Source organism: Engraulis encrasicolus, chromosome 23, assembly GCF_034702125.1.
Source record: "Engraulis encrasicolus isolate BLACKSEA-1 chromosome 23, IST_EnEncr_1.0, whole genome shotgun sequence".
NCBI classification, from domain to species: domain Eukaryota; kingdom Metazoa; phylum Chordata; class Actinopteri; order Clupeiformes; family Engraulidae; genus Engraulis; species Engraulis encrasicolus.
The window spans coordinates 48,055,433-48,077,932 of record NC_085879.1 but is presented as its reverse complement, the minus strand read 5'-3'; the positions used below and the strand labels follow the sequence as shown (position 1 = coordinate 48,077,932).

The window sequence follows — 22,500 nt, the reverse complement described above, 5'->3', positions numbered from 1 at the left end:
GAATCTTTATTATATATTATATATGTGTAATGAGAGGGATGAGAGACACTGACGCATGTATACAGATGACGGAGCAGCGTGTGGTTAGGTGCCCTGCCTCTAGGGCAGTGGGTCCCAAACTTTTTCCCACTGCGCACCCCCTTTTACAATGTGGTTCGCGCACCCCCTAAGCCAGTGGTTCTCAAACTTTTTCCATCCTTCCCCCCTTCAGAGGGTCTGAATGCTTCCGAGCCTCCCCCCCCCCCCCCCCCCCCCCCCCCCCCCCCCCCCCCACCCCCGGCAGTACACAGTAGTACTCACGCAGACTGATTTTGCGATCACTGCACAGAATCAAAGGAAAGGTGACTGGTGATATTAAACAGTCAGTTACTGCAGTTGAATGCAGATGTGTGTTCATTAAGGCTGTAACGATATTGCATCGAACCGAGGGATCGCGGTACGCAGACCCACGAACCCCTATCGCGACCCTTCCTCGCAGAATCGCGATGCGCTCTTTAAAAGTTGTCACCAAAGTTCTTCCCTAACAAAATCTCTGTTGTTACCCCTCAGTCTAGAAAACAGCAGGATACAGGCAAATGTTTGCATATGCGCTTAAAAAAGACAAGTAGAAAAGGGGCGCACATGTGCGAGTAACACTTCCATTCACCCCTCTCTTATAAAATGTTCCGTCCAACCAGCACGTGCATTGGTTTTATCAATTGCCTGAGCAACCTCCGCGAGACGAAAAACTTGGAAACGTCGGAAGGTAAAGCACAGTAGGCTAATGAACAACAGACCAAGAAGGCTTTATCAAACGTGTGAAGATGTTTTGATTCATGCATGCGCCGATGTATGTTGAGTGGAGATAGACGTTGAGCGGAGAGAGAGAAAGAGAGCGAGAGAGCGAGATGCTCCGCCTGCCCAAATTCATAAACCACGCTACGCTCTAATAAGGGAAGTGTCTGAAGTCGGGCGAACGTTGAGGTCGATGTGGATATTAATAGGCAGCGTTATTTCTCCACAGCATTGACCGCCTGCCTAGCGAAAACATGCTCCATTTCAGCCTGCATCCATTCCCGCTCTTGACAAAATGTCAAATCACAAAACCAAACAAAGGACAACGTGCGTGTTGCATAGTGAGAACATAACTGAGGTTCATTTCGAGTTTTGTTTGTATAAGTATGCGCGCTGCTGCACGATCAAAAAAGTTACAAAACTATTAAACATCAAAATTAAGTGTTGCATTTCTGTAAGTAACTTAATACAACATGTTTCCTGACGAAATATGACCAGTGTTGTTTTCAGTTAATGTTTGGATATTAATTGGATAATGTTTGATAATGTGAGACAGTTGTTATATAGGCTACATAGGCTACTGGAACCCTGACCCTTCTCTCTCCGTCTCTGTCTCTCTCACACACGGTTAGCATCTCTGCATGATAGGCCTATGATCTAAGCCTACTTTTGCTTGGTGAACTAATATCCCTTATTTCTCTGTGTTGTGCTTTGATGTCAACACCTGGGGAACAGGTTGCAGTGGTAGCCTATATCTGCAACATCATTTAGTAGGCCTACACCTACAAAATTAATGTAGGCAGGTAGGCCTAAATGCAAAAAGAAAGCATAGGCCCTATATATAGCCTATATAGGCCTATAATTTATTTTCTTCTTTTTTTTCCTTAAAAAAAAAAATCGTGCAGCGTATCGAACCGTGGGTCATATATCGTGATGCAAACCGAATCGTGGGTTGGGTGTATCGTTACAGCCTTAGTGTTCATTTCCTATGCTTTTCCAATTCATGAAAATTAATCACTNAACCCTATCCAGACTGGGGGGGGGGCTAAAAGTGCCCGCACCAAGTTTGATGTTGTATAATTCCTTAACGACTTAAGCTATGACTACGAAACTTTGTGACTTTTCCTAAAATTTAGTTGGCTACAGTTAGGTACCGAAAGATTAGGTTTATCACTTTTGCCGTTGCCATGGCAACAGTTTTCTGACAGGTATGTCTGACCAAAAATCACTTTACCATATCTATGACGCCATAGTTTTTCATATTTTTTAGTTTTTTTCCATTAGCATCAGACAACTTCATGAGCATAAAATCATTAAAATTTAAGTGCATTACCTAAATTTGTTGGAAAATCCATTATGGCGATATTTTGGGCATAATAACATAATGATGTCATAATGACGTCATAATACCAGATAATTACACAAAAATGATGTCATTCATAGATGTCCATATGTAGATCATCTCCCCCAAGTTTCGTAGTGATAGATACTCTATTTCGTTCATGAGTTATGAGGGGGGGTCAAAAGAGCCCCACCCCCAGGCCCAGGAAGGCCAAAAAAGCCCAGTATGAATAGGGTTAATGTTGGTGAGGGCTTTAAACTTATTGACTCATTGGCGAGACAGGAAATCATTTCCTTCGAGGAAAAACCCCAAAATCAGATGTCACAGGCCCCCCCCTGAGATGCCTCCGTGCCCCCCAGTGGTGGACAAAGTAAAAGTAAAAGTACTTTCGTGGTGTAATTACAACAGTAGCACATGATATTACAAAGCTGTTACACCATTTACTCCATTTTACCTACCTATTTGACATAGACTTTGTTATTACTGAAAAACAACAAAAACTAACAAGGACCAACCACAAACTCAACCCAACCTGTGCAGAATCAGCTTATCGTAAGACAAGTACCTTGGTCTACTTTTTACTCAGATAAGTTACCTGTGTTGGAAAGGAACTGTGTTTTTTTTTACTTTTACTTTGTCCACCAGTGGTGAAATCCTGGTTTGTTTTCATAGTACAGCCCTCAGAGGTCTTAAAAATAAATAAAAGTGCCCCTCGAACGAAAATGGTTCCCCACCCATCACCCCTGCTGCTCCATTGTATTAATTAGTCAGTATTGAATTTGTACAAGAGAGAGAGACTGACGCATAAATACAGATGATGGGGAGCAAGGTCATTGTGTGATAAGAACTTACGCAAGGCGGATAATATACAATAGAGCAGATTATATGGAGCAGTCACTTGTATGCAACGTGTAGGCCAGTGGTTCTCAAAGTGGGGGCTGGGTACCCCTGGGGGGCTGCGAGGGCGTGCTAGGGGGGGCCGAGGCAGGTCGGCAGGAAATGTATAGCTAAACAAAAAAAAAAGATATAATAACTGCATTACAATTAAATATGTTGCATCACTGAGTATAACTACAATTGTCATTATTTTACTTACTCACAGGCATAGGGGCGCACTGAAAAAAAAATGTGGCAGGATGAATGCCAGGATGCCTTGGCTGGAATGTATTGGTATATGGGGGGCCTTGTCACGATACAATTTGGTAAACACTGGTGTAGGCAAAGTTTCCCAAACTGGGGGTCAGGAGGACCGTACTGAAGGGGTGTCGCAGACGGGATAGAAGGAACTTTTCATAAAAACACATTGTTGATACTTACCATCATTTCGCAATGTTTTGTTGTAACAATACTCACTTAGTATATGGCTAATAAATGAATTTATAGAGCAATATTAGCAAATGGTGTTGACTTTTGCAATATGTGGGGATGGGAGTTACGAAAATATAGCAAGGCGACGCACTCCTAGTGACGCAACGCCTTCGCCGTTGCTTCTAGTCAGGTCAAGAGCAATGTAAATATTGTTTCTGATCTCCCGAAAAAACGGGAACTCCACCCACTTTGTTGGACACCAGTCAACCTAGCAAAACTTTTGTCAAAAAAGGGTCCTGTGTTCCCCACTGCTTCAAAGTAGACTGCTGCCACATGGCAAAGTGCAGGTTGTTGTTGCACCTCTGAGGTTAGGTTTAGGGACAGTTTTGGTCAGGGCACGAATTGAAAACTCAGAAACATTGCATTACGACAGGTTAGGTTTAGGGATGGTTTTGAGAAGGGCACAATTTGAAAACTTGGATACTTGGAACATACCATGCAGGGAACATAGAACCCTTTTAAAGAAAAAGGGTCCTATGTTCCCCTCTCCCATACAAAGACAGGGGAACATAGGACCCGGGGAACATAGGACCCGGAGAACATAGGACCCGGGGAACATAGGACCCAGGGAACATAGGACCCGGGGAACATAGAACCCGGGGAACATAGGACCCGGGGAACATAGGACCTGGGGAACATAGGACCCGGGGAACATAGGTACGCTCCCGGCCAAAAGGGGGTCCCAGCAGAAAAAAAGTTTGGGAACCGCCTGGTGTAGAGCACTCAATATACGTGTGCTGCAGAGTCATGCAAATGCAGCGTATTAGACTGGAGATATTGATTGAGAGGGAGGGAGAGAGGGAGAGAGAAAGAGAGGGATAGAGAAACAGAGAATGAGAAAGAGAGCGAGAGAGAAAGAAAGAGAGAGAGAGAGAAACAGAAAGAAACACTAGAGAGAGGATGGATAGAGAGTTGAAGAGAAATGGAGATAGATAAATGCAGCAAAGAGAGAGAGAGAGAGAGAGAGAGAGAGAGAGAGAGAGAGAGAGAGAGAGAGAGAGAGAGAGAGAGAGAGAGAGAGAGAGAGAGAACTGGACTGGACTGGACTGGGCTGGACTGGGAGATTTTTTCAGGCCGGGTATTTTCCAAGGCCAGGCCAGGCCACCATGAAGCAAAAAAAAAAAAAAAAAAAAAGCTTATGTGAAAACCAACACGCGGTGTTTTGGTGCAATGACTACAGCTTACTATGCCATCCTCCCAGTTCCATGACAGGCCTACTTAGGGGCCTACGTACGGTACACCAAATAGCTACTTAGTTGTCCTACCCCTCTGTACAATATATATTGCATAATGCAAGAATCATGACATTAAGATAGGATGGAGATTAATTATTTGCTTGAAAATAAACTTTTAAGCAGGCTACCAAGTTAGAATAACCCTATGAACAGAATACAAATCACTTAAAAACGAATTAGTCTTGTGTCAAAAACCTTGGTGCGATGTTGGACAGTAATCTCAGTTTCAATACTCACATCAAAAGCAAAAATCAACTTTGGCATTTTAGGAACATACTGTAGCCAAGATTAAGGATTCTGTATCTAAACAGGATATGGAGAAATCAATTCATGTGTTTATTACCTGTACTCTAGCCTACTTCTGTCTTCCCATTATTATTATCCTTATTATTATTATTATAATTATTATTATAATTATTATTATAATCAAAAATGCTGCAGCTAGAATTGTAACGAAAACAAAGAAAAGAGATTGCATCACTCCAATACTTAGGTCATTACACTACCAGTGAGATTTAGAATTGGGTTTACAACTCTTCTGGTAGTCTAAGGTAATACTGCTTAGTTAGGTCCTAATTGTAGATAGGGTCTATGCTAGATCCGTATCATCTGAATAAATGTCTGAGGTCTTCAGAGTCTCCCCTTTGTGTCAAGGGTAAAATCCAGACAGAGTGAGATGGCATTTATGTTGCTAATTGCTGGAACCAGCTTCCTGTCCACATTAGAACAGGCTATCAAGTACAAAGCCCTTGGTCATAGTTAGTCAACTTGTCATTATAATAGCCTACATTCTACTTCACAGACTTCTATTATAACTAGACTGCGGATGTTCGATGCGTTGTGAAGCAACGGCTGGGGGCGGGACATGGGACGATTTTGGGGCGGAAGAAGGAAGTAGAGCGCCTTTTTCCATGTATCTCTATGGTGGACTTGAAGCCATATAGTTCCTAGGCAATTCTTGCCGAGTCGGCCCTGTTTCGTTAAAACGGTAGTCTCCCCTCCCTCCCAAACAACCCAGATATTTTTTTCGGGCTGACCCTTTATTTAAGAAAGCTATTAAAATAGTTTAAATGACCAATGAGCATGGCTATTTGGGTTGATTGGCAGTTGCCATTCTTTAGAATTATTGTTTTGATTGACAGGCAGGCCGTTGTCAAGGAGAAGGGCGAGTCTCGCGGCGTCTCCAGGGGAAGCCCCCTCCCTCCCTGCTGCATTACTTTCAACCAGCTCTGCTTTCAACAGCTTCATCACTGCGATGGGTTATTTAATTTTGGTACACTTTCCCCACAAATATGCTTTGTTGTACTTTTGGATGTACTTCTCCGTATTCTGTAAGGACCTCTGCGGTTTTGGTAAGTAAAATAAAAGCTTGTATACGTGGCTGATTGACCAAAATGACTGAGCTTTGTTTAACAAACACGTACGACAATGCTAGCTTGTTATTAGCCAAAGGCAGCATGCTGATCTTTCAGTGTTTGATGATCTGTCGGTTTGTCAAGTAACTTAATTGTAATCTGAATGCCTTTGCTTTTGAAAGCAAAATGTGTCTGTTTGGCGTGCATCAGGTGTATGGATTCCCTCCTTCCGTACCGTAGCCAAGTCCTTACATATTCATTCACGATGCTGTAAACATTTCACTACCATTCTGGCACTATGCTGGCCAGCCACATCGGAAAAGCAACCTAGTCTAGCTGTGTTCCTCCGTGAAAAACTGTCAAATATTGTTTGTTTCTGTGTTGCCAAATTGCCAAGTTGCTAGTTGGTGATGAAATGATGGTCATTGGTACGTTCGTTTTCAGTATGCAAATGGCGTCATTGTTGACTGTACTGAGTGACGAGTGCATAGTGTAATGCAAACTGTCAGTAATGTTGACGATTGCAGGCCTACTGACGAGTGCATTGTGTAGTAAACATCCTTTCCCCATCCTCATGTGACATGGTTTCATTCTGTAGGCAAAACAACAAACCACACTTCACCTGGAAAACACAGCCAGGACTCACTGTCAGGTAGGCCTAAGTTTCAAATCCCTAAAGTATGCGCTTGAGTTAAGACCAGAGACCTTCCAATGTAAGGCTAACACCATCATCTGCTTACTCTGCATGTGTTTATATATTAGTAATAACATAGTAATGAAATATATGTTGTTCTCATCACCCTTCGTTTGTCATCATTTTCTTTACAGATGTCTGAAAATGTACAGTACACGCCAGCAGGTCTCACCATAGTCAACATCATTAAGGATTTGGCTCTCTGACCTGAGAAGAGGCCCCATAAACACACCTGACAAGGACCAGCCACTGTTGCCAGTGCACAACTGAGGACCTGACCAGCCTGCTGCCATCTATGATACTATATAGTACCCGGTATGTAACATTACACTACACTCAGCCAATGCTTGCATCCAAAGCGACTTTCACTTATTTTTACATGTGCCTCCCAATTTGAAGGGACAAAAAGTAATTGGACTGGATAAAAGTATAGATCAAGCGTAGTAAACTCTCAGCGTTTGTCAGTAGCCACTATCTTCAATAATTACAAGGGTACCAATTCTATTGACAGATATGCATGCCCACACCATGAAACTACCACCCCATGATTTTCACTGATTAGGTAGCATGCTTTGAAACATGAGCAGCCCATCTCCTTATCTATTGTGTTTTCTTCCCATGAACCTGACACTAATACAAGTTCAGCTACTTAATGTTGAGGTAAATAATGTAAACGACATAAGTATGTTAAGTTGTTGGTGTACCAAACAGTGACGTATTCTCATCACACTTCATATGCCATTATTTTATTTACAGCGGAGGTGTCTGAAGACGTGGAGTACACTGCAGCAGGTATCACATGACCAAGGACTTGGACAACGTCTCTGTTTACATCTATAGTGTATTACACAAGTGAGTCTACACCCCCATATTTCTGCAGATTTAATGGGACAATAAAAACATTTGAAAACTGAAAATGAAGTCTGCACTTCAAGCTCATCACATTAAATAAGTAAAACAGGAGCTTGGTGAGCAGACTTAATTTTCAGTTGTCATTTGACTTTGTTAGTCCTGCACCCAAAACTTTTTTGAGAAGGATGTTCATGGGTTTTTCCTTTTTAAACAAATGTAGACATTTTTACTACACTGAAATGTTATAGTTACTCTATATATACCAGTGATATGCTTCAATTATGTTCATGTTACATTAATTATTTTTTAAAAATAGATTTGTATTTATCGTTACAGCTGAAGATGTGCACAGTACGCTGCTGCCTGCATCCTACCACCACAGAGGATCCGATGTGCAGAACCAGCTTCAAAAACCATTGCAATTATGAAACACAGTTAATAAATGCTTATATACAGCAGCCCGCACATTTTGTTTAATTTGTAATATTGGTTAACACACTATTGTTACAACACAATGCAGGTGGTACATGCATTGGCAGGTATCAATAAAAAGAAATGTATGGAGCATAATCATATTGGGATAGAGCAGTGGTTCCTAACCTATGGGTCAGGACCCAACTTATTGGTCGCCAAAGATCCACAGTGGTCGCGAAGCCCTCTTGATTTTAAGGGGTTTCGTTTTAACTCATTGGCTGCCTTGGCCGTCGAATGACGTCATTTCAAATAGTGACGCCCCCTACCTTCGACGTCGTTCGCCGACAATTGCGTTTTTTTACAGCCAGGCCTCGAGGACGGTCTGACCTATCTTCTGTATGAATTTCAAGCCTCAAGGCATTTTCTAACTGTTCCTGTAGGTGGCAGAAGTGTCCTTAGGAACAGTCAAGGCAGGGCTTTAGCTCAGAGCAAGATGAAATGTCAAGACAAAAACACCCCTTTTTTACTATTATAATATAATCTCAAAAGTAGCATAGCAAAATCATTTTTGAAAGTAAAGCACCTGTGACAGTAGTCTACTTTCTTGCCCTCTGATTTTAACACAGGTAGGCTACTGATTTTAGTGTCAGAGCCTGGCCAAAAAAAAACCTTCCTCTCATGACCAAAATACAATCCCCTGTTGCTATCTAGCTAGAAGGCATTGTAGCTAACTTGCCCAAAATACACCATGAGATGATCTGTGTGACAACCTTTCATTTTGGATAATGTGATCAGCCTACACAACATCAGGATGTTGCTTACAAAATATCATCTAACAGGAGAATGCACGGGACTAGTGGTGATGTGTCCCAACTGAGGTAACTTGGGTATAAAGTTTGCTACGCTAGCTAGCTAGCTAGCACGAAATCGCTAACAACTTACAACTAAGCCTAAATAAAGGAGCCTTGGTAAGTCAACTATTTTTTACTCAATCCACAGTTATTTTTATGGATCTGTATAGTATGATCAGCTTACTGTATCATCAAAAAAGACAGGGGGGTTGCAGATTCTTGGAACAGAGTAGCCTTTGTGTCTGGTCAGATGCATTCAGCTCACATTAGAAAGCATTGCACTTAGCCTCAGACCAGCTAGCATTCACCACTCCAATCGGCTTGTGAAATGTTGGATGTGTGATCAGTACTTTATCAAAAGAAAATTCATTGAACAATATATGACAAGATCACTATAGCAGAACCATGATGACAGTAATCATCAATCTGCAAATTGTCCGCTCTGCCAAAGAAGCTGCAGTAAGCTACGCTAAGCGGTGCTGCCTGCCTACCTGCCTCCCTCCCCACAAGACACATCACGGTACTATTTCTGGAGGAAATAAACCAGCTGTGATTCGTTCTCCAACGAGGGGAGAGAGAGAGGGAGAGGGAGAGGGAGAGGTAGGGAGTTACCGGAGTTAGGGGCAACTGCTGTCATGATCCATGCTGCGCGCCAGCAACTAAACCAAAACACCCTTGTTTTCGAGTCCCCCCGTTATATTTCAGTATATTAGGTTGAAAAGGTCATACAAATGATCTTTTTGTTCAGGCTACAGATGACAGAAGACTGTGTAATAGCAGCTGATAGGTTTGGAGTTGTTAGGACGATGCCATTACGGGCAAAAACGTTTGCAGTTATAGTTCTACTTCAAATGGCGTTTTCTCAGCTTTTTGGCTAGAAAGCAGCATTTTGGCGAATTCCACTTAATTTCAACAGATGATTATGAAAGAACGGAAAGGGGTAGAGAGACACCGTTTTTTTCTGATGACAGATGAGCGTCTAATCTGTGTTTTGATAGGTATGGTGTTGACATAGACACAGAACTCAATTTTCTGTGAGCCTCCAAAAAACACCCAAAATGCTGAAAAATGGCTGGCACTCCGAGGTACTCTTTTATGAAAATGGCTGGCAGCCAATGAGTTAATACCATATAGCCCATGTTGAATATATGACAAAGTAAAGCTTTTAAACTGATATATGCATAGAGGCAACAAAATGTAAGCGACACATTAAACAGTCATTCTATATTTGACTGAAGACAAATTGAGGAATACAATTTTCTAATGAGTTTCCGCAGGACTCCCTCTCGCCTGGGACTCCCTCTCGCGTGGGCGCTGGCACGATTGGGTCACCAAAGCTTACAATGGTAAAAATATGGGTCCCTGAAGAAAAAGGTTGGGAACCACTGGGATAGAGGAAGATATACAGTAGACTAGAGCATGAGGGAGGGGGTACTCATGGTATGACAAAAATGCTTAGGGGGTACATGAGACAAAAAAGAAGTTGGGAGACACTGTGTGATTGAAGTAATGCATTTCTTACAAGCTTGGGGAAGAATGCCCACTCCATGATTTGCAAGTTTAAAAAGCAGAACATAAGGGTGAATATTTCATTTTAATCTTGATGTCAAGCATACAAAACACCCAGATGGTTAGTCATAGCCTACTGTAGGCCAGCTATGTTTTACTAACTGAAAGGTGTTAACTTTGGTTTGTTTACCATACCGTCTACTTCTAAGAGTGATCTAAGAAAGAGAAGCTTTGTATTCTGAATCTTTTCAAAAACTGGGGGGGATCAGCAAAAAAAATGGTCATGATGACTGCTCGACACGGCAATCTTCATCTTCAATCTTCCGGATGACAGCTTGGCGTCGAGGAGCCTTTCTTCAGCGTCCATGGTTTGTCTGTCAAACGGAAAGGTTTTGCATGTTATTTGATGCCCAAACATTCAAAGTTATTTACAAATGTCCGTAGAGGATTAACTTGGGTGTGGCAGACACAAACCAAACAATATTTTACGCAGATGTACAACATGAAAAATGGAGCATTCTGAGCTCTCATACAAATGCAATGTTGATACTGAGTATTGCTGACATGGATTATGTTTTGCCAAACGGTACGCCGACCCCAAAGACACATCTGTTTGTAGCTAAGTTTGTAGCCTAACTTCCCATTTATCTTTAATTGCGGCTACATTACAACGTGGTGAAGTAACTTGTACGCTAGGTCTTACGCCACTCGGCTGGCTCACGTTAGATGCTAAGCTAAAATTATTATGGTCATCATAACAAGCTCTTCAAGGTTTCGTTATCCCAAAGTATCATTTTATTAATAGCATGGTATATTTGCCATACTTACCGATCACCAGTTCCATTTGAACTTGTGTTGGTGTTTTTATGACAATCAAGTGTTTCTGTGTCGACCAGTTCCACAGCTGAAAACAGGGTTCAATATTTCTGCTGGGGACGCCATGTCATATTCGGGTGGGAGGGGCGGGACATGTCTTGAAGTGTCTGTTTGTGGATTGGCCGGTGATGTCGACCTATCAGCAATGTAGCTCAACGTTGTCAGGGTGATTATTATATTTCCGCATTTTTGTGGCGGAAGTAAATCAGCCGCGGTTGCTTCAAAACCGTTGAATTGAGTTCTATCGAACTCCGCAGTCCAGTTATACTATACACGTCAGTGTTCTACTTTCTACAATATCTATATTCTCTTTCTTTTCTCTCTAGCACATTGAATCACAGTAAGGCCCTAGGCAATATGCTATACAAATACTAGTATCACCATTGCTTAAATGATCACAGGCATCTGTGTGGAATTACATGTAGGGTTCTGCCTACTGCAGGTCTAACTTCTTCCTCCATCTCCCCTTTCCATCATATATCCTTCTACCAACTCAGTTCCAATACACTGGCCAGACACCTTTCCAGTCAGATGCAACGTAGCTTCAAATATTGTCTCCGCCCAGAGCAGTAAGGTATGAAACGCGGTAAAATAACAAATATCACCGTCACTGTTTTTTTCCTGCACGTTTTCTATCGATGCTTTATTTGTGTACTAGGACATATTTGGCACCATTAGAAAGGTCTGATGCTACTCTGTTCAGTAGTGATGCATGTTATATCGCCACAGTTTAGTGTTAAAACGCGACATTGAGTAGAAGTAGAGTAAGTATTCCAAGCAAATCTCCATTTACATGACTGTTACTTCCATTTAAATCAGTGTCTTACCCTTAAGATGAGTTGACCACAAACAATCTTCCGATAATCCACTTTGTTAACAGACATAGCCAGTAGATTGCCAGCATGCCCAAACTCATTAATTAATTCCAAACACTGTGCAACTGAAGGCAGAGAGCAGGAAATAAAAGGGGCGCGCCTTGACATTTACCATCATGCACCACACCGTTTTTGTTTGCAAATTCTTCATAAACACGTTCAATAAAAACACCAAATAAAACCAGATCATTTTGTATTTATTTAAATTGCATCTCTGTATCATATTTTGACTTTGTTGTAGGAATTGTACTTTTTGAAAAATGACTCAACATAGTACAGTACATGTACATACATATACCCACCAGAATAAAACGGTCTGTCAGTAGTTAAGGGTATATATAACAATAATCTACTATCTTTCATGTAATAGAATTGTTTCACAGTTCCTTCTCTAAATTCAGAGAATAACAACGTGGCAGGAAGTTGCATGGATGGAATTTTCTGTGGCCTGATACGTTCTGAACGGGTTTGGCCTGAATAGAAAAAAAACAAAATTAAATACAGGTCTGGCCACTGGGTAAATGCCCGGTATGCCCTATGGCCAGTCCAGCGGTGGGAGAGAGAGAGACGGAAAGAAACACTAGAGAGAGAATGGATAGAAAGGGGAAGAGAAATAGAGAAAGATAAATGCAGCAGAGAGAGAGAGAGAGGCAGAGAGTTCAAGGTTTACATGGCTGGCCCTGGTGTAAAGCATGTCAATGTGCTAATTGGTTCTCCAAGCCCTGTAACACACACACACACACACACACACACACACACACACACACATACAGGCGTTTGCACACACACACGTGCATGTGCGCACACACACACACACACACACACACACACACACACACACACACACAAACACACACACACAGTACACACGTGTTTGCCCGCACGCACGCACACACACACACACACACACACACACACACACAGTACACAGGTGTTTGCCCGCACGCACGCACACACACACACACACACACACACACACACACACACACACTCCGAACACAGCATGTTGAAACCTGCCGTGCCTGCCAAACATCTATTATACATGTGATTACATTCTGTGACCAGGTAGACAGCGGGCTAATTTGCCCCCGGCGGCGTTGATTTCACTGTCAACAACACCGCAACATCCACACAACACAACAACAACATCAACATCAACACAGCAACAGCAAAGCAACTCAGGTATTGCCAACCACATCAAATTCCAATTCAGCATACCTGCACATTACATTACATTTCACTTAGCTGACGCTTTCATTTGTTCAAAGCGACTTACAACTATTATTTTTCAGGGTATTGGTTACAGTCCCTGGAGCAATGTGGGGTTAGGTGCCTTGCTCAAGGGCACTTCAGCCATGGATGGAGGTGTAGGGAGAGGTCGTGGGGGATTCGAACCGGCAACCCCTAGATTGAAAGACCAACTCTCTAACCACTAGGCCATGGCTGCCCTAATTGTGGGCAGTGTACACATGTGTAAGACTTTGCAGAGTTGCATTTACTGTCAACAGAACACCAGCAACAACAGGTTTTTACAAAGTAACAGCAACCAATACAGTATATTACCAGGATCAACAAATCCAAGACCAACATACAATATACAGGTACATCTAAAGCAGAGGCGGTTCTTAAAGGGACACTGTGTGAGATTTTTAGTTTTTTATTTCGAGAATTTATACTACCCATTCACTAATGTTACCTTTGTCATGAATACATACCACCAGCATCACATTCTAAGTATTCATTGCGACTGGAAAAATTGCACTTTTCATACATGAAAAGGGGATCTTCTCCATGGTCCACCATTTTGAATTTCCAAAAACAGCCAATTGTAGCTGCAAAAATGACTGTACTTGGACCATACAAGAAAATATGTGTTTAATACTTAGTAAACTTTCATGTAAAGATCAAATTTGGCAATAGGCTGCCCAATTTCAATAAGCAGCATAGTTGCAGAACCTTTTTTGACCATTTCCTGCACAGTGTCCCTTTAATGTAAGCACTTGAAGCACGGCTTACCAATATACAGTAAAAGCGATAAACGCGACATTCGAATTTAAACCCTTCTTCCTGTTATCGTGATTTGGGCTGTCTGTGTTGTCTGCTACTACCGGTGGTTCTGATAAAACTGGTTAAACAGCGACACCACACCGGTGTTTACCAAACTGTTTAACAGCTATGGTGAAACACGGTACTGCAGAAAATGAAGCACAATTTCTAAAAAAACTTGGAGTCAATGGCAGCGAATCTGTTTTTAATTGGCTTTCCGCCGATGCCGATGATTATGCTTATACCAATAGCGCGCCAGAAAATATGATTGACAGATGAGTTGAATCATAACTCGATCTTAGACCTGACAGGAAGTAGAGCTCAGGCAGACGTGATGTTTACATTTTTGACTGAAGCCAGTTGCTTTTATGATAATCTCGAAGACAATTCATTTGAACTACAATCAAAGTTTTCAGAAAACGTCTGTTTTGAATGTGGACAAATCATGGAGTAGAACTTTGGGACATATCATGAAGAAACGAATGAATAATATGCAGATAACACGAACTACACACCGTCAGTTGAACAGAATAGCTAAACGGCAGCACAATATGCCTTTCTTGATTAGCTATCATATGGATTACAAACAGGAACGTGGACAATGATTTTGAAAGCGTGTGGATTTAGTGAAAGGTTGGGATTTCTGCAGTCAAGACAGCATTTTAAGGTTAGGTTATATTTGTCCGCTGTAACATGTTTGGTTGTTGATGAAGCTTGCGGCTTAGGAACGGGTTGGTTCACAATTGTTCAGAAGGGCTGGTGTCTGTCTTTCCCGTAGCCTGTCCCGTAGCCTGTTTTCAAGTTAACGGCAGGCCTACGCAAGTTTTTGGCAGCTGTCGTGTACAGTGTACCTTGGTCGCAACGGCATGCTCGTGGCCACTCTTGACTTCATTTCTATTAGTTCTGCCTAGCAGAATAAGAACACACCCTTTCTGGAATGATTACTGTGGTGATGTGTTTTTCTGTTCAATGCATTGATATGAATTGTTGCTGTAAGATGCAACACGAACATTTGGATTGTATTTTCAAGTCGTGGAGTGAAGGATGCGAAATGCAACGTGGTAGAATGACTTAGTAGCCTACGGAGCTGTCTGAAGAGGTCAAAATTCACAATTTAAAAGCTTTTTTATTTTAAAAATCTCATCTGGGGGAGACCCCACTAGTTTGGCTTGGTTACATAATTTATGCTTACTAACATCACACCCCCCAAAACCGCCACTGATCTAAAGCCTCGTTCACACACGTCGCTGGTAGTTGACAAAGTCAACAAAATGTCTGTGTTCCAATAAGGACAGTAGGCAAGTGATGCAATGTGGGCGGATACCGAGTTAAAAATATTTTAACTTTGAGTGAGGTGAGTAACTTAGTAACCAATTGTAATGCAGAGTTCGATACTTCCCGCTTGTGCATTGGCAGTTAAAGCAGCGGGAACGTTCCATGAGCAAGTGGCTTGTAGGCTGGGGTTACTCGCTAATGAGCGAGTAGCGAGTAACTATCAGTGATGTGTCTGAACGAGGCTTTAGACCTGGCAGATATGAATCTACTGTCAACAGCAAAAGCAAAACAGCAGCAACACACAACAAATCCCAAACCAACATACATGGGCCCCTTGGCTACAGGTTGCAGTGGACCCCCCTGGAAGGCAAATTTCACAACCAAATGACATAGACAGCGGCATAATTACAAGCTAGGAATTAAGGTTAACATGTCTGCCAGCTACGCAGAGGAGTATTAACAAGATTTAAATCTGAAGAGTTCAGATGCAAAACCCCCTAAGTGCCTTTTCAGAAAATAATCTTAATTCATTTTTATTTAATAAAAAACTATCAAAATTGCATGATTTTTAATTTTATCTATGCAATATAACTATTTATATGTATTATCAAGTCCATGAATGTAAACCAAACCAACAACAGGGTTCTCTAAAAATATAGAAGTGCAGGTCTCCAGAAATCAAGTTAGGGGGTTCTGCATCTGAACTCTTCAACTGTATTTGACATTACAGACTCATTTTTTGATGTGTCCAAGCATCTCTATATGAGGGTATGTCCATCTGTCCGTCTCTCTGTCCATCTGAAACGCATTCTTTGTCTGAAACGCATTCTCTGAATTGTAATTCCCTCCTGTGTCCACAAGGCGGCAGTGCATAGACAGACGCCTGCAGGACTTCTTCAATATTGCATCTTGTCAGAATTCTGCAATTTAGATTTTTGGCCACTTGGGGGCCCCCTGGCATGTGGGGGCCCATAGGCTACTGCCAAAGGCGTAGGTTCGGCTTGGAAATGGTAAATTGTCTGGGTATATATATTTTTTTAACGTGTAGGGGGAAATCCTGGTTTGTATTCATAGTATGGCCCTTGGAGGACTTTTACGGCCCTTGGAGCAATTGGAAGTGGCCCCTCGAATGAAAAAGGTTCCCCATCCCTGCTCTAAAGAGAAAACATACTTCTCATACTTCTTGTTTTCCTTCTTCTTATCATTATTATGATTATTATCATTTACTTATATCTGTTATATTTTCTTGTTTTTGTGCTGTAGGCCTACGTATGGAAAAATGTTCACAATGTTCCATGTGCAAGTGAAATGTTCTGGACATGAAGCCCCAGAACAAGGCATTGATTAGTTTCCATTCATCAATGTTGTAGACAGCGAGGAGACGTCTAATACACGCACGCATGCACGCACACGCACACGCACACGCACACCCACAGACACACAGACATGCATCAATGTTGTAGACAGAGAGGAGCTGTCTAATACACAAACACACATACACACACACACACACACACACACACACACACGCAGACATTCATCAATGTTGTCGAGAGTGACGAGCTGTCTAATGCTCATGCAACCTGACCTGCGACTCTTTCATCTCCACACACACATAGTCACACACACACACACACACACACACACACACACACACACACACACACACACACACACACACACACACACACACACACACACACACACACACACACACAACCTGACCCGGGACTCTTTCATCTCCACAGCTCCTTTCATCTTGGCTCATCGTGGTCGAAAACATCTTTTTTGCCCATTCTCACCCGAGCCTAACCAAACTCACTTCACAGGCAGGAAGGTAGATGTGTGTGTGTGTGTGTGTGTGTGTGTATGTGTGTGTGTGTGTGCGTGCGTGCGTGCGTGCGTGTGTGTGCGCGCGTGTGTGTGTGTGTGTGCGTGTGTGCGTGTGTGTGTGTGTGTGTGTGTGAGTGTGTGTGTGTGTGTGTGTTTGAGGAGGAGATGAGATTGTTGCTTCAGACACTCAGATCAGCTTTGACGTGGACAAAGTTGTGGGCAGCTGTGGCCTAATGGTTAGGGAAGTGATCATAAGATGAGAGGGTTGTTGGTTCGAATCCCGCTCTTACCTCTCCCTGCACCTGCATCCATGGCTGAAGTGGCCTTGAGCCAGGCACGTAACCCATACTGCTTCAGTGACTCTAATCAATTCCCTGTAAATAATTGTGAGTGCTTTGTCTATTCATAGAAATAGTAAAATTTGGACTTTATATTTCTACATCTTTACTAACATGGCTAAAGTGACTATCCATTGGGTTCATGACTGATTTTAGCAATAGAGCTAGAAAGCGGACGCGACATAGTTCCGCCTTCACGGAGACCTTGAGGGTGATTCCAGTGCACTTTTGGCAAACGCAAAATGTCAATTATCAGTATTTTCTTTTCAAATAAATGACCTAGATGTTTACATAGTGTATATATTTAAGTTTCCAAACAAACAAATTGCCAAGCTTAATCATTTGATAAATACTCTAATGAAAGCGAACATTTACTTATTTTGTCAACAGTGTTATGGACAAATACTATGTAATTTCAAACAAATATAAAAATACTACAGAGTTGAAACAACATACGTTTGAAAGTGCTTATGTCCCTTAACAATAATGTTGCCATTAATCTGTGCAACTGATATAGAAAATGTAATTGTTGAGCTTCAGAAGTAGGATTTTATGATTCACTGTGATACAGACTGACACATTTTTCATTATAAATCCCTGTAACGTCTGGTTTGAATTTAGTCACCCTCCTTATTCAATGCTTCCCTCTCCAGAGATAATCCTCAGTGTCCATAGGATTTTTCCAACACATAAGGGATCAATAGCACAAAACACTTTCAAAACAGTCAACCGTGTTACTTAACTGTATTATAGTCAACAGTGCAGAGGAACAAGTCGGCACTTTATTAGGAGAAAAAACAGAGCAGACAAACCCACCTCCCTAGAACGCAAATTATTTTGTTTATCTGTCAATATGGAGATAATATATGCAGAATACGATTGTTCATCGCACCTGGCTCAACTTTACAGGCTTCTCCTCCTGTCCCACCTTTGAGCCAGTGGCTTGGTCATCGTAACCCCCCCCCACCCCCCACCTCCAGAGGCACCAGGTCCTGAACTGAGAGGCTTCAGTGAGTCGTCAGGTGGGCACCCCCTTTCAATAGCGTGTTTCGCCGATTTAGTCCCACGACAATTTTGGGGGCTCGGCGGCAGAACCAGCGTCCTGGAACTACCCCCACCTCCACCACTCAGCTCAGGAGCCCCTCAATGACCTATAGTCTACCCTACTCTACTCTATACCTCCTGACACCCTGCTCTGAGTCCTTGATGTTCCTTTCTCCCATCGCTTATCACGGTTCAGCCAGATCCACCGGGATGCCACCTCCGCCTGTTTTGTCATGCTGTTTATGAGCTGTTTTCTTGCCAGTCCCTCGATGCCTAGTTGTCCTAGCGTCCGCCAGAGTGCTCTCCCTGCGAAGCCGCGACAACCCACTTCCACTGGCAGGTTCCAGGCTTTCCAACCATTCTGCTGGCAATCAAGGATGAGGGCCTGATATTTCTTTCGCTTGAACTCATGCGCCTCCTCCATCCTCTCTTCCCATGGCACGGTTAATTCCACCAGTGCGACCTGCTTGGTGGCTTTGGACCAGAGAACGACGTCTGGCCTAAAAGTTGTGGTCGCTATCTCTTCTGGGAACTTCAGCTGCCTTTGCAGATCTGCACGCATTTCCCAGTCATCTGCTGTAGACAAGATACCTTTTGCTGTTGTCTGTGGCACACTGGTCTCTCCTGCCCTGAGAAACTTGATGTACTGTGGTCCTTTAAACAGCTTTCTCTGCTTCCTCCTGGCTTGTTCCAGACCTTCCGCCAGCTTGGTCAAGACCTGGTCATGTCTCCAGCGGAATTTCCCATCTGCCAGGTTTGAACGGCACGAGGAGAGGACATGTTCCAGGTTAGCTGGTTTTCCACAGAGTGTGCAGCCAGGACTTTCTGCTAACCCCCATATGTGCAGATTTGATGGTGTTGGCAGGACATCGTACACAGAGGACAGTAGGAACTTGACTCTGTACCCCTCCATGTTCCATATGTCCTGCCATGTTAATGTCCTTTCCTGCACCCCCTCCCACCTTGTCCAGCTGCCCTGCTTGCCCATCGTCACTGCCTTGGCCTGCCTGGTTTCTTCTTCTCCCCTGCGGACTTCCTTCTGCACCATCCCCCGGCGTTCTTTGGGGGTCGCTTTTGCCCAGCTTGCCCTTGTAATGCATCCCAGTCCCAGCCTCCCTTGGGCCACTGTGCCAACGATGTCAGCTTGGTGCAGGCGGTCTTCTGCCTCTCTCAATGCCTTATTAGCGGACCATTTACGGCCAGTTTTTACTTCAGTTCCTGCTTGCCGAACTTTCTTGTCCTTGCTGTCCCTCAACATCATTGCCAGGCGTGTTTTCGATACCTTGAACTCCTCCACCACCGAAGTAACTGGCATCTGCAACTTGCTCCCTGTGCTGTAGAGTCCAATTGAGCAGAAACTTCTTGGTACGCCAAGCCACCTCCTCAGGTAGGAGCTGATCTTCCTCTCTAGCCTTTCCACCGTGGACACAGGTACCTCGTACACGAGTAGTGGCCAGAGCGCTCTCGGGAGGACCCCGTGCTGGTACCCCCAGGCCTTGTATTTCCCAGGTAATCCGCTCTTGTCCAGCGCAGTCATCCACTTATCCACTTGAATGAGTGTCTCGTTGATGCTCTCCCTGTCATTGAGGTCTGCCCTGAACCACTTGCCTAAACTCTTCACAGGCTTCTCTCGCACTGTTGGAATTGTGACATCCTTGATGTTAAAGCGCATACTGTCCTGGACTCGTCCCTTCCTCAGCACTAGGCTCCTGGATTTTGCTGGCTTAAACTCCATTCTTGCCCAATCCATGAGTTCCACCAGATCTTCCAAAATCCACCTCCCCTCTGGTACTGACTTGGCTGTAATTGTCAGGTCATCCATAAATGCCCTGATGGGTACCTGCTGGACGCCACTTGACAGTATCGCGCCCCTGCGTAGTTTCTCAGCTGACTTCACAAGTAGATTCATAGCTGCAGAAAACAGGACCACTGATATCGTGCAGCCGGTCACAATCACCACCTCTAGCCTTTGCCAATTGGTGGTGAAGTCCCTGCAGGTGAAGCGCATGTGGAACTTGTTGAAATATTCCTGCAAGAGACTCTGGAATCGTTGTGGAACATGGTAAGTCCTTAGGGTTGTTTCCACTAGCTTGTGGGTGATTGTACCGTAGGCATTAGCTAGGTCGAGCCACAGTACTGCCAGATCACCCCGGTTCCTTTTAGCGTCCTCTATGATTTTGGTGACTATACCAAAAATTATTAAAATTCAATAAACTCAATAAACTAAATAGAATAAACTCAATTCTAACAAAACTGAAGTCCTACTAGTAGGCACCAAATCCACCTTATCCAAAGCAGATAGTTTTTCCTTCTCTATTGATAACTCTCCTGTCTCCCCCTCCCCTCAAGTTAAGAGTCTGGGCGTCATGCTTGATGGCTCTCTATCCTTCCTCTCCCACATTAACAACATCACACGGTCTGCTTATTTCCACCTACGCAACATTAACCGTCTCCGCCCCTCTCTCACTTCCCATTCTACCTCCATTCTTGTACACAGTCTTGTCACCTCCCACATTGATTACTGTAATTCTCTCCTCTTTGGTCTCCCTCAAAAATCTCTCCACAAGCTCCAACTGGTCCAGAACTCAGCTGCCCGCATCATTACTAAAACCCCTTCCTGTCACCATATTACCCCTGCACTGCAACATCTCCACTGGCTCCCTCAAATATAGAATTGATTTTAAAATACTTCTTCACACATTCAGGGCTATCCACAATCTTGCCCCCTTATCTATCTAATCTTATTCACATTGCTGTTCCCTCCCGCCCCCTCCGTTCCTCTTCCTCCATTCTCCTCTCTGTCCCCTCTGCCCGTCTTAATTCCATGGGGAATAGAGCTTTTAGCTGCTCTGCTCCTAAGCTGTGGAATGCCCTTCCCCCTGACATCCGCAATATTGACTCTTTGCCCCTCTTCAAATCCAGGCTGATAACCCATCTGTTTCAGATAGCCTTTTCTTTATGACTCTTAAACTCTGTTTTTATTTTATTTTATTTCATTTTTCAAAAAAAAATCATATTCATTTATTTATTTCTGTTTATGTGTCTTGTTTTATTTTTGTTTCACTCTGTACAGTGTCCTTGAGAGTTTTGAAAGGCGCTATTTTTAGTTATTATATGGTTGTGACGTCATCAGTCGAATGCTCCATTCATTTCAACGGGGCTCCCCAACGTTCGGACGTCTGTTATTTTTCGATAACGGACGGGTTGGTCTATAACAGACCGCTGTCAATGGCAACAAGACATTTCACTGCTAAAGCGACTTTTCAACAAGACTCTAATCAGCTGCTGTGATAGACAACACCTGTTGTCTTGGCTACCTAGCTGTTGCCTAGCGGTGTTCCACAACGGCACTGTTTTGTTTTTGCGCAGCAACAATCGTTTGACATTAAAAACTATACTAGACTTAACATTAAATAGGCCTAAAGAAATGTCCCCGCCATGTGTGAATCATTTAAGTATATCCATATAATAAGCGGGTTAACTTTCGGCGAGTCGGTCGCTTTGTGGAATAGCACCTCTACTTCAGAGAGAACAAGACCCCTCCGCTCCGCGTCGGGGTCTAAAGATTCTCTCTGTCGTGCTGCTATTCCACGGTAGCGACCTTCTCGCCGAACGTTAACCCTTACATAAAATTATTATTATTATTATTATTATTATAAATTGGCAAAAACACACTCCTCCTCAACTGTCATAGCTGATGCGTAACACCATTGACGGTAACACGGCTTGACATTTCAGCCATTTTTATGGTGTTGTGCTAACTGAGGACCTCAGAAGTTCCACCACAACACCTCAATCAATTCATGTATTTGTATGCTT

The 22,500-nt window shown here is 43.1% G+C and overlaps 1 long non-coding RNA gene across 1 annotated transcript; it reads left to right on the top strand.

The window, feature by feature from the left end:
- The first annotated feature begins 5,529 nt into the window (after positions 1-5,529).
- On the top strand, positions 5,530-8,210 carry LOC134439527 (uncharacterized). The gene is made up of 5 exons (XR_010032774.1): positions 5,530-6,071; positions 6,673-6,726; positions 6,903-7,083; positions 7,525-7,620; positions 7,957-8,210. It is a non-coding gene; the product is annotated as an uncharacterized LOC134439527 (long non-coding RNA).
- Positions 8,211-22,500: the final 14,290 nt, after the last annotated feature.